At 40.3% G+C, this 13585-nt stretch overlaps 1 protein-coding gene across 4 annotated transcripts in view; it reads right to left on the bottom strand.

The window, feature by feature from the left end:
• RAB3IP (RAB3A interacting protein) overlaps positions 1-3488 on the bottom strand; it is a 33110-nt gene extending 29622 nt beyond the window's left edge. For 3 of the 4 annotated variants that reach the window (XM_068998952.1, XM_068998973.1, XM_068998968.1), the window contains exon 1: positions 3410-3488. The gene's annotated coding sequence lies outside the window, so the exon portion shown is untranslated. Of the gene's footprint in view, positions 1-2737; positions 2825-3409 lie in introns of those variants that run through there. The other variant, XM_068998959.1, reaches the window with a different exon arrangement.
• Positions 3489-13585: the final 10097 nt, after the last annotated feature.

The raw sequence follows: 13585 nt of genomic DNA, 5'->3' as shown, positions 1-13585 counted from the left end.
GAACTTAGTAGGAAATTAAGAAAAATGGACTAATGAATACTTTTTAAAGAAGCAGTTCAATTAAGTAGATCTACTTCAAACCTATCAGATGCAAATAAGCAGTTTAAAATTTAAATTGTTGTAAGGCATATACGGGCATTAATTTCAAGTTAAAAACTAATTCAATTACATCTATCCAGTATCAGATATTCATGAGATGCAGGCACAGGACAAAGTTTGGTAGATTCTCTTCCTAAACTGTTTTACATTTAAGCTTAGCCAGAGATTTCAAGCAAGTTTGAACACCAATATCAATGCCAGTTGATTGCAAGAACACAATTCAAGATTTGGCATAGGAATTCCTTTAAGGTTTGCAAAAAATAATTCCCACTCCTAAAATTTTGCAATTGTGATAGAAGTTTCTGCTTCAGGAACCCAAAACAAAACTTTTGTTGTTTTTTTTCTGAGCCAGCAAGATATGAGAGAAAAGAAAGCACTGGACTACTCCAGTCTTAACATATTCTACTTTTATTTACAAGTGACCTCACACCATGTATTTACCAACAGGTGATAAATTAGGCAAGATGGTAAATGGAAGGTAAACTGTAAGCTCGGCAAGTCTACAGAATTTAACAGCTAGCAGAAACACACTTGGCTTAATGTGAGAATATTTTTCTACTGCATTCCCTCTAGTGTTGTCATATAATACTACGATGTGGGTTTTCTGTTTTTATTCTCACTTTATGTATTGAAAACACTATTTGCACTGTTTTAAAAGAAACACAGTTTACTTGATAGCAAGATTTTGTGAAGTTAAAAGGATTTTTGTTTTGATGAACTGATGATTAAAAAAATCTCTTTTAAAAACTTAATTATAGGTGTATCTTCAATTAGAAAAACATAGGTACAGACAGTAAGTATCTCTCTTACAGAAACAAGCAGCACAGGAGATTCCGTGACCTATATTTATGAAGTGCTTGTGAAACTTATAAATAAACATGGTTTAGACTCTGGTAGATAGTACACCTCTTACTAGAGAGAAAAGTCAGTGCTTTGCAAATGCAAAGAATACTGTGAACTTTCACTGTAAACAAACATTCAAAGAATGCTGTTCCTTTCACAAAGACTCTCAAACCAAGTTAATAAAACTGAAAATATGATTCTCTTTGCAGATGCTGTTCTTTTTAAAGCAGAGCATTGTTCTGCCTTATCTAGGAAACAACTTCACAAGCCCATCTCAGGTTTAAACCTGATCACAATGACTGTTAGTGTTATTCTTGCCAAGACTTGGACCTAAAGACCCTCTTGTTTTCAGTTACCATTGAAAATATTCAGTAAGTAAATTTAAAATTCAGTAAAATTACAATGAATTTCCTGACATTGTATTTGCAAATGCATTTAAAGAAATATTTTCTTAATTTATTAAAAAATGGTTAGCACATTAGTAAGTGTTAATAAAGTCTCTAATACAAGTCTTGACAGTCAGGTTACAGTAAGACAATATTTTACATGTCATATTAAAAAGGGTCTTAAAAATCCAAAGTACACATCTCTTTTCTGAGAAAATCCATAAACCTAAGTGGAACAGTGAGTGACCAGCTCATTTGGTATTTCACATGAATTTTTAAATCAAGTCAATAAAACCTATGAAGACAGCTGCAGTCTATAACCAAAATGCTTCTTGTGACTGTTCTGTTCTCCTACAGAAAAAAATTCCCCTTTTAAATATAGCATAACAAGACGGATATTCCAGCTGCAGCTGTGAGGTGCACTCCCATTTGTTATTTATTAAAAGCATAATGAGAGAGGTAAATTATTCATCCTTCTTTGCTCACTAGGTAACATTAACCAAGCACAACAGATGAATGACTGCCAAGACACAAATACAGAACGCCAAACTTTAACCCTTCCAAAAACTCATTAAACAGATCTATAATAGAAACAACAATAAAAATACTAAAGCAACAAGATTTCAGGTTTTGCCCTATAGCGAGGAATACAAATATTCGAACAGATGGTAGCTGCCAATACATACTTCTAGTCTGAATAACCTTACATCTGCTTCAAAAGAGAAGCTGATAATTTCACAGTTACAGCAAGCCTGTAGAAGATTAATTATTTTATCTATCTAGATAACTGTTTTTGAGACTTCCTAAGAACATGCTTTAAAATGAACACAGCAAACAAACCAAGCAACACAAAACTTAGTACAGTATCTGCAAACAAAACAGACAATACTTCCAAACTCATAAAAGCACTGTAGCTTTTTGGCACCAAGACAAACTCTGGGGGTATCATTAAGGCTTTGGTCACCCTGTGTTCTCTTACTTCCAGATCCCTGAGACTCTCGGGGAATTAGTGGAGCATCAGCACTCTAGCAGCACAAATTTCTGCATAGCTCATCGCTTGAAATCAACTTGTAACCAGAATTTACTTTCTGAGCCTTACTCTCCAACATAACTACATCAGAAATTAAAGCTAACTCATATCTGCTACGCAACTAGTACAGCTTACACCACCAGTTACCGGCGACTAGGTATGACCCTCAATACTGCTCGACAGACCAAAAGGCAACCAGAAACGCTACAGGCGAGCGCAGCCCCACAGTCCCACAGCGCAGAACGCCCCTCCGGTCCCTGCTCACGCTGCTCTGGCACCCCTCGACGGGGGGTGAAATCTGCGAACCCCACGAGGGGCCCTGCCCGGCCCTCTCCCCCTTCTTTCTCTGCCCCTTTCGGCGCTCTCCCCCGATCCGCACCTGCCGCCCCGCCGGCCGAAAGCTCTGTGAGCGGAGGCGAAGCGTTCAGCACTAGCTCAGTTTCTTCTCGCATCCCTCCTCTCCTCGTCTCGGTCACTGCTGCCCGGCCGCCCTTCCCCTCGGGCCCCGCACAAGCACTACGTGGGGAGCACGGCAGCTGCTCCGACCCGCCGGCGCCCGGGGTGCGATGGCTCTTTGTCCGCCGCCGCTGCCTCCCTCGGGCAGGTGCTCGCGGCACTTCCCGGCGTGATCCCTGAGAACTACTTTTGCCCAGTTTTGCCTTCGACTGCGGCTGGACTCGGGGACAGGCGCACCCCTGCCGCCGACTGCCCCTTCCGTGCCCACGCAAGCCCCGACGGATCCGGGGACGCCCTCCCGCCGCAGACGGGGACAGCAGCACGGCCCGGACCGTCGCCTGTCCCCGCGGTCTTCCAGGCAGGGACCCACAGCCGCCACAGCCAGCCCGCGCCCGGTCACGGCGCCCCGGCTAGGGGCAGCGCTCCTCGGTGGCGCCGGCTCCGCCCGCCTGGGCACAGGCTCCCGGAGACGCGTCGGCGGGCAGGTGCAGCAGCACTGGAGGGGAGCCACGGCCCAGGCAGCCACCCCACGTTCCCGCCGGCGGAGCCGGAGCTGGAGCCGGGGCCAGGGCCGCGCAGCCCCCGCCTCACGTACCTGCCGAGCCTCGAGAGAGGAGCGGCCGCCGCCGACGCCGCGTCCCCTCAGCCGACCTGCGGGGCCGGGCCGGGCCGCGCATGCGCGGCGCAGCGCAGCGCCCGCAGCGGGGCGGGGGGGGGGGCAGGTGTGCACGGCCCCGCTGCCGCCCCCTAGGGGCCGGGGGTGACCTCCGTGAGGGGAGCGGGCGGGAAGGAGGGAACGGTCCGGGCCCGCGGGGGCCTCCGCTCGTCAGAGGGTTAAAACAGTGAAACATTGCTTCTGGTCAAGGGCAGGCGAGGACAGGGCTGTTAAACTCTGAGTGTTTTGTTGCCGTGAAAAACACAAGGAAGTTAATAATTCTGTGTTTAACGGTATGCAGTAACAAAGGCACCGGATTGCACAATTAAAAATGAGAAAATGAAAGATATGCCAGATGATTATCCAGCAATTTTCATTCATGGGGCACGTACTGCTCCAAATCAGGTTGTGAACCTCCCTAATGTATGTCATAATCAAAGACTGAACTCTACACACTTGCTAAGAAGAGGTGTTTTTCCAGCTCCAGTAGTTTGATAAAGAGTGATTACTACTATGTCTTATCTGGGCTTGCCCTAAGGCATCCCCACTGCCACCCTGACACAAGCATGGGTCCTTAATGCACTTGAAGTCCTGGTCTGTACTGTTCTGTGAGTCCTATGTCTTTAAAGGCGATAGGCAAAGTGTTACAAAGCTGCTATAAATAAGACTCCATTTCACCGCTGGTCTGATTACAGTGCCAAAAAATATGCTTCAAATGACAGCAGTATTGGCTGGACCATGTACTTTCCTTGCTGTTAGTGCAGCTGAACTGAGCCGTGTGCTGCATGGTGAGGAACATGAGCAAAAAACTAAGGTAAACAAGACCTTGTCCCATTCATCAGTTAAGGAATCTAGGCCGCATTCCAGTCAATAATTGAAACTTTAATTATCCTGACAGCTTTCCACTGAATGTGAAAGAATCCTGTTTGGCCAGTCCTGCAGGACGTAGCCACAGACAAATAATGTTCTTTGTGGCACATTCCCCATGGCATCCACCAAGCGAGAAGTTAATTGAGAGCAAAATAATATGACAAAGACGATGTCAAAAGGCAAACGTATCAATGCCGTTCCTCATAAAGTAAATACAGTACCTATAAATGCTAATATCTTCTAAATTTCTTTCCAGTATGTAAATCTTCGCTGAGTACAATGGGGTTTAGGCAGAAAAAATGGCTACAGAACATCATCATCTATAGCTTTTCTGGAAGCAATCTGAAAACCAAGAAACCAAAGTGCAAAAAATGGAACATTCAAACAGCAGTATAACTTGAAATTGATTGTAAAAAACCCAAAAGAGCAGAGATGTTCAGTTCAAGGAGCTCAAACTTTAAATTATTTAATTTGCTAATATTGACATGAGATAGAATCCAGGTGGTGCTATCAGAATACAGGTTTGAAAAAATAGAAGATGCATCAGAAAGTTTATTAAAAACACGGTTGCAAAAGAGACATGACAAGTGGAATCAGAAGTTGAAAACAACCTATTAAGACATAGTAAACCAACAAGAGTCTATAATTAGGATCTGTAATCCTATAGTTCTTAATCCTGTACAATGACTGTGCTTGACATGACAATCTGCTGTCTTAACCAGATTAGACATCTTGCATTTCAAGAAATACAAGCAATACAGTTCCGAAGACATTTGACTGTGCTAAAATTAATCACCAACAGATTTATTTTGTCAAAGTACTCCTGTATTTTGCTGTGTGTAATACTTTAAAGAGTCAGGCAGCAACAAACCACAGAAAGCATCATTTACATGGTTAAAATTTAAAGCTAAAATAAATTGAATCAATAAATTGAATTAAATCCGGAGTAATAAATAAGAGAAAGGAGCATTTTGCGAGGTGCAGGGGGAGAAGAAAAATACATTTGCTCCTTTAAAAGCCCTTTGCTCCTTCCTGAGCTGCACATCAGTGTAAGGGCAGAGCTACTCCTCCAGGCGTCATGAACTGAGAGCCAAGGTCACCAGTAAGGGCGCAGTCAAGAGCAGGGCCTGGTGGCAATAGCAACCAGCTTTGTCATATACCAGTGACCATCACTTAAGGTGAGATGTCAAATCAAGTCCAGGATCCATTCAGGAAGTCTTGTCAGGAAGAGCAAGAGGCAGTACTGGAGACATGCATGTATGACCTATGGGCAGACCTACACCTGTAGTGTAGGTCTGAGGCTCATGCAAGGAAGGATCGTCCAAGACAGACTCACACAAGACAAAGTACAGTTTGTCTGTTTGCTTTGAGCTCCCTAGTGTGGTTAAATGGCCCAGATCAGAAATTCCTGTTCTCCAGCTGGATAGAACACTGAATAGTACCTTGGCACAGGCTTGGCTGGAGCAATCTGTACACTAAAAACTGAGTCTCACTTGCATAGCTTCCCTCCAGTCATACTGATGCAAGGTGTGATAAAAATCATTGCAAGCAGTACCTGCACTGCACAGAGCCCCCCTGAACTGCAGCTCTGTCTGTCAATGTCTTCTGTCACATTTGAACCATCTGTCTGAGAGATTGTATCTTCAAATGTGGTTGGTTGCTTTCCTAATAGTTCCAGTCCACTCAACCTAAGAAACCTGTTTGAGGGAGGAGAAAACAGAAGAGACAAGGCTGTTTCACAGAAGGTAGTACCAGGCCATGGCAGGCCTCTTTGTTGAAGGCAAGAATGGCTGCTGGACTTTAAAAAAATCAAGTGCATAATTTTTCTTTGATCTGAATTTAGTTAAAGTTTCTCATTTCTACACAGAAGCATGAATGCCAGCTAATGTAATTTTCCCCCCTACAGGTTGGGAGGAATAAAAGAATGAGGTGGTTGTTTTCTTTGAAGAAAATGTTCAAGTGTTTGGTAGGGGAGGATGTCCCAGCAATTTCATGGATAAATAAAGCAAATAAATTTTGAAATCTCATTTTCTACTTGCCTGTGGTACTTCTTACTTGTTTATTTTAATAATTTTTTTAATATTGAATAAACTGTAATTATTACCTGCCTTTTTGTGAAGATGTTATAAAACAATAAACTCAAGAAAACCAAAGGATGAATCTATTAATAGTAGTCACACATGCGTTGAAACCCCAGAGTACAGTGAAAAAAACCCTAATAAAGATCCACTAGATACAAAAAAAGTTACAGAGACTATAAGTTTTATCTATTTTAGAAGTTCCCCCCACCCCCCCCCCCCCCCCTTCTACTAGCTCAGTTGAACCAGTGCTAGCAGTATTGGGAACTGTATTTCCCCACTCAGGCATATTTCTTCAATGTTCAGCTAAGCAAATGTTCAGGAAAGCAAATCCAATCAGTATATTGGCATAAATAAGCTTCCAGCTTATTGGAGCCCTAAAACTTATCTCTATGCTGCCCTCCTTGTTCAACTAATAGAATGTTAAAACTGGTGAGGTCTGTGTTATTTTTCAAATCTACACACTAAAAAAAGGCCCAGAATAACAGAAGATAAGCAGGATTGATATTAACTGCTCCTGAAGCTCTTTCTCAAATCCTCCAATGGTGAAAGACAGAACAGCCGCCCTAAACAGTGCATTCCAGTGCTGAACTAACCTTGGCGTTACAAATGTCTTCCAAAGTCTAACCTCATCTCCCTTGCTGCAGTGTAGAAGAGGTAATGAGCTTATCTCAGTGGTTACAGGAAGCAGCAATCTTCAGGGCATTTGATAGCATTATCTATACACTCAATTTTGTCAAAGAATAAACAATTATTTTAACCTTTCCTCATAGGTGATGTTTTTTAGATCTCCAATTGTTTTTATTGTTCTCTCTGGGTTTCTTCCTGTGAGTCTTTATCAGAACAGTGCTCAGTTCCAGGCACATCACTCCAGATGAGGTCTGACCAGCACTGGCTTTAAAATATCACACATCTGCTTATACATCCCACCAAAGATCCTTTCCTTTTTCTCTTATGGGAGCAGAATGCTGCTTCATCAGTCCTTCTTCAGCTTGTGTATGACCTCACTTGTGAATTTTCTTCTATGTCCATTTATTCTTACTGAATTCTAATCTTGTTCTGAAAAAAAAATGTTTAAGACCCTTGATATCTTGCAGATTTGGTAAGAGCATTGTCTATTCCATCAGCCAAGTCATTAATTAAAGTACTGCATGTCATCAGATCCAGAATGATCCTCTGAGCTGAGATGCTCTTGTTGAAAAATTTACCCTCTAAAACCATGGTTTGAGTGGGGTTTTCATACCCATCTTGTATTGTTTTTACAATAGCTTATGCTGGACAGCATGCCCCTCCCTTTCTTATGAGATCTCACAGGAGGGAATTTCAAAAGCCTTACCAAACTCTGTCTTATTGATTCTTTCCTATTTGTCTTCAAAAGATGTGCTCAAATCATGAAACAAATATGTTGCAGCATCAAAACTTCAAACTGTTTCATAGTCTTCACCTCTGTTATCAATGTTACTACCTCTGTTGTCCATGCACTAAATCAATGTCAGAAATGAGCTTAAAATTATGTGCAAAAAGCAAATGCTCATTAAAGTCCTGTATTCATCAATTGAAAGTCAAGGCTTGAATACTAAAAAATATAAACTTGGCAAATAAATTCCTTTTATGCACAGCATATATCTATACACAGCCTGCAGAACTTACTGGCACAATATTAAAAAAATGGTACACTCTTTACTGATTTAAAAAAACTGAAAACAACACTCTTTCATGAATACACAGAACCCAGCCTAACCAGGGAAGATACAAATTAATAAAGAATATAGATTCTTTGTTAACTATTAAAATGACAAGGATTAAAAAGAAATTTCCCCTTCAAGCACGATAGATTACAATTGTTTGCTTTGACCGTAAGATTGATTCTGCAAACAAGCTGCCCAATTAGACCGATTCTGCCGTTGAATATGAAATAAATAATGCCTCTAGATTGTTTTGGAGGTGCTTATAAATGTAACAATACTAAGTAGAAGAAACATAAAAACTGAAATGGCCTTACCAACTTATGTAAGGACTGACATGTGGCTTCGTTTATCTTTAGAAGCAAGCCAGGAATGGATCCAGAGTGCAATTAAAAATAGTGCAACATGTTCATCCCTAGCTGGAAAACAGCAGAGATACCAAACCTGAGCTCAGAAAACAGAAAAAAAAAATACAAAATACATTTTCACATGAAAGTTAACTCTCCAAAAATCCAAACAAACTTTGTAGCCCTTACAAATCTGTTGTTAAAACTCAAGAATTCTTTTACTTGATGAGACTCCAAAACCAGCTCCACCAAATTCCAAAAATAAAACCAGTGAAAAGCATCAGGTGAGAATTCAGGAATCTTGGATTTTATTCACAGGCCTGCTTTGGACCTGGGTACCTTCCCTGTGCCCTAATTTTTCCATCTCTAAATGAAATTCATGAAACTTCTTCATCCTTCCCCATAACATGTACTCACATGATAAAGTTTAAATAAATAATTTTTCAAAGGTCTTCATTCTTTCAGACTGAAGTTGCTATGAAAATGGAATGTGTGGCTTTAATGGGCTATTTTTTCTTTATTTTTGCTCAGTGATGCAGAGATTCAAAATCAGACTTCAGTAGAGCCTGCCAATTATTGCTGAGTTCTGCCCTATGAGGTTAAGCTGATCTTACGGAGAAGTTTTTACAGGTACCAGGCATTTCCCTGTGTGATAGAAATACCATTTCGTTCACCTTCTGTTTAGCGTTACCTAGTTGGTACAGGCATCACTCCACTGGGCATAGCAATGCCTCCCAGTTTAGAGTGGCCTTTTCTTCTCCTTGTCTTCTGTCTTCAGCTCAGCACACTCACGATGGCAAGTTCAGCGCAGCAGAGAGGCATTTCTGAAAAGTAATCTGAATTCTTTACTCAGTTGCATAGATGGTAAAAAATGCTTAAGTAGTATTGAAACCAGAGCAGTTTCAGTTGCACAAAAGAGAGGGATTACTGTTACACTTCCCAAAGTGACCTTAAAAGTGCTAGGCCTCCCAGGAGTCTAGTCTCCAGTATCATCTACATCCCTGTTACCTTGATTGGAAATGTTCTCTCACACTCACCGTGGTAGGAAACATTTTCTGTCACCTCATTAAAATAGTCAAAGCATGGATTTACCCAGAGGAGAGTGAAGGATAAATTCCCCAGCTAGCACCATTCAATGCCTGTGCATGTTCTGGGCCACGCACTGGCTCAGCAGCAGCACAGCAAGCAGAAGGTTTGTTTCATCTGCTCTTGGCTAACAGATTGAACCTCATGTCTGGGAGAACAATGAGACTTTGCATACTGTTCAGGCATTTTTTTCGAAGTGAAAAGTTGCAGAGAGCAGAGAATGAGAGGGTTTGTTGAAATTCAGGTGGAAATGATCAGGCTTGTTATTCATAGAAAAAGGTTTGTTGTTTATCTCTGTCGGTTCACTAAACTCAGTGTTCTTTTTCCTGCATGCTACTTGCTCTTTCTACACTCTTTTTGTTTTTTCTCTTCTTAAGCAATATCTGAAAAGTGGACAAGTGAAGTTCTAAGGGAAATGTGTAGCATTGAAGTATGCAAGAGAGTAAAGCCAGAGTTAGCTTTAATACAGGACTGGTAGGACCACCTGGCTGATGGAGTAAAGTCCTCAGTTTTATCCTTTTCACATGTGTATTACTGCTACTTTGAATACCAGAATGTATTATTAGGGTTCTTTGAATTAAAACTAGTTAAATAAGAAAAAACTCATGTGAGTTGTTCCCTTTAAAAAAAGGAAATTAATGGTGGTTAGCCATCTCAATGTATTCCTTTTTTAGCACAAATACCAATAATCCTATTCTCACAAATACAGCAACAACTATTCCAAATTCTTTCCAGACAATAACTAACTCAAAAGAACTCACCTTTTCTAGACATATTTCCCTGGAAATGCTCTTCTGTTCTTAGTTGCTATCTTGTTCTTGGAATCTCTTCTGTCTTATCTTTCCCTTTGTCTCTCATACAAGTAGCGACTCCAACAAACCTCTCTGCCCAAGAGACAACTCAAGAAAATCCTCCATCCTTACAGTCCTGTTTGCATTTGCTGGTACCATGAGTCTAAATTTTGGGTTGAGGTCCCCCTTAATTTGAATAGAGATAACGAAGGGTGTACTTTCTCCCACCACTTGCAGCATGGTTTAATCATGCCTCTAGCAGTGTTATAGATGGTGAATTGCTCCACAGTTTCGTATCACTCATCACTGCATGGTGTTATTATCTTAAGTAGTGCACTAATCTGGATCATCATTCTTGTAGGTGGGTTTTCATAGACACAAACCAAAATATAATCATATGAAGAATTTCTCCAAATAAGCAAAGCTGTCCTTATAAATTGTAAAGTGGGAGAAGCAGAATGGCTCAGTTGTAGTGTTATGTGTATTGTCCATTTTTACACACTATTTTTATTATTGTTGTTGTTGTTATTGTTGTTATTATATTTCCATACAGGGCACAGGGGTCATCATTTGCTATTCTGAGATGTAACATCCCTCACTAAAAACCTAGGACATTAAGCTATAAAGAGCATGAATTTATGAGGCTTCCAGTGATACCTCAAAAATCTTGACTGAGAGCACAAACTTGCCTGTTGTGCAAACAAAGATGCATTATTAACTCTAATACAGATGAATATTTTTTGGTGTAAAATAAACATTTCAATGGGAGAAAATATTTGTCTTTCTCTAATTTAACTCCCTAAGAAGTGCAGGAGACATTAGTATATATTATGAAGCACACACTATCAATATTCTGCAATGTCAAGAACAATACAAAATTTTGTTAGTATGACTTATTCTTTAAAAAGGAAAGAAATTACAGTTTTGCAGCATCTGCATGTAAAAAAAGAGAATTATTATGCAAATGGTTGTGCAATCAGCTGCATTTTTAGGTAAGTAGGAAATTATCTAATATCTAACATTTGATAATGTGCAAGAAGTTTTGAAACTCTGGTCATATTGCAAAGCAGAATGATACTGACTTCAGAAAAGCCAGTCCATAGAGCAAAATCAAGCACCACTCTTGTGATTGCCTTTTAACTATTTAGCTTTCCCTTAAGCTAGATAGCATATATTGAATAACCTACCCAGACTGCTTCAGATGAGCATGATAAGGAGCACTTTGGAGACATAAATCGTAAGTCCTGAGAAAGCTCTCCCAGTCAATCTAGGCACTGGCTTTTGAATCTAGTTCCTGGACACCTTATTCCTGGATGCACTGTTGATCTGATCTTCTGTCTGATAAGCCCCATGGTGACATTGTGTGTCTGTGCCTTTTGCCAATAAAAAGGATTGTTGAGACTGATAAGAGTTACAGTAATAATAGTTCTAATAGCAAACTCAGCACTACTGCATAACAAATGATGTTTATTTCATTACAAGGAAGTTGCAAAGCACAGTGTTTCTGATTGCAGTTTTACAGTACTCAGAGAATTAATCTGTCAGGACAGCAGGCTTTATCCTGCAGACAAATTCATTTGTAATCCTCTAAAGTATTCTACCATGTGACTTCAGGAGATAAAAGAGCCTCCTTTAAAGTATATTTCCATAACCCACATTGAGTGATGCTAAGTACAGTGGTATCTCTCCCACTAGATTAACTTTTAATTATTGCAATTTCTCTCATGAAAGAGACTGTTAGATAGCACAGCAAGTCTCTACACGTTCATTCTATGGGCAGAGGACATTTTATGTTAATTTACTGATTTATTTGAGACAGGAATTCCAGCAGCAAGTGACAGTAAGTAGGAAAGTATAACAAAACTCAATTTATTCTCATCTGAAAAAATCTGACAGCAGGTTCTTTAATACTGCTCTCTTCCCAACACTTAAATTACTCACTTCCTTCCAATAAGAAAGTTCTTTCATGTTGTTCAGACCACATTTTAAAGTATTTTTATGGCATTTCTTTGGATGTTGGCATTATGTGTTGTTGTTACAGATACTGAAGTACTTGTTTGAAGCTTCACTAGTACACGATATGTATTAATGTCTCTTCCAGAAATCTCCCAGTATAAATGGGCTCAAAAATCCAGAGGAAAGAGAAGCTGGAAGCATAAATATATTAAATAACTTTTATTTGATGGATTTCTTCCATCTGTTGCACTGAGCTGTCTTGTTAAACACCCATGGATGATACTAGCAGAAACCTGTCTTGTTACATGATGCTCTTTTGTCTCTCATGTGTGTTCAAAGTACATCAAGAGAAAATGAATGCAAAATACACCATTGTTGGTGATCAGTAGTAGAACTGCATATAGAAAGGAACTTCTGAAAACTGTTTTTGTAGATGAAACCACATTTCCCTAGAAGGAAACAGAGGAAGAGAGGTAAAAACATTGCCTATCTTTGGAAATATCTGACAAGGAATTAGGGACACCTTAGTGATAGAAAAAGGAGTACTTCCTACAGAACCAGTCACAATGGAGCTACACAGCTGGAAACCTGTATTTATTTCTGCTTCTGAAAACATAGGAGCTCTAAATCTCATGTGTTCTGCAAAACAGCTCAGAGCCAGTAGAGCAATCTCAGCCACTCAAATCTGCAGGAAAACTGAAGAGCCACCAGGAAAACCACCTGATACCCACTGACACACAGAGGTGCTATTATTTACTGCTCAGTGAGACCAGTAAATGATTATGCTCAGCAAAGAAAAGTGTTTTAGCTCTAAGTAATTATTTTACCAATGACCTTAAAATATCCCTGTTGTTAAGAATTTTCCCTTCACAGGGCAGTCTCTGTAATAGGATCAGGCAGTATGTTTCTTCATGCCAAGTCACTGAATGCTAAAATGATTTGTCATCTTCCGCCACAGGCCACTGCCTGACACACACATGCCACAGTCTAATATCTCGCCTGCTTTGACATCAAAGTGTCTTCCTTCGGCCATTAACAACAAGAAGAAAGGCAGACAATGGCAGAAACTTCCATTCTTTCTGAGAGAGTTTTAATTAAATAAGTGGCCTCAAATAGTTTAATGGGACTAAGGCAGGGGGGAAAACCTTTCATCATAAAATGAATTAAATCTATAAATCTCGCTTATTCTCTCATCCTGCATTTTTTAAATTTATTTCACAGTCACATTATTTCATTCTGTGTTGAAGTTTATGACAACATTATGTGATATCTCCTGGGCTTTCACAGTCTATCACCTTTTACA

The sequence above is a fragment of the Aphelocoma coerulescens genome, chromosome 1A (genome assembly GCF_041296385.1).
Source record: "Aphelocoma coerulescens isolate FSJ_1873_10779 chromosome 1A, UR_Acoe_1.0, whole genome shotgun sequence".
Classification (NCBI taxonomy): domain Eukaryota; kingdom Metazoa; phylum Chordata; class Aves; order Passeriformes; family Corvidae; genus Aphelocoma; species Aphelocoma coerulescens.
Note: the sequence above shows the minus strand (reverse complement) of the source record. Positions and strands in the feature narration are given on the sequence as shown.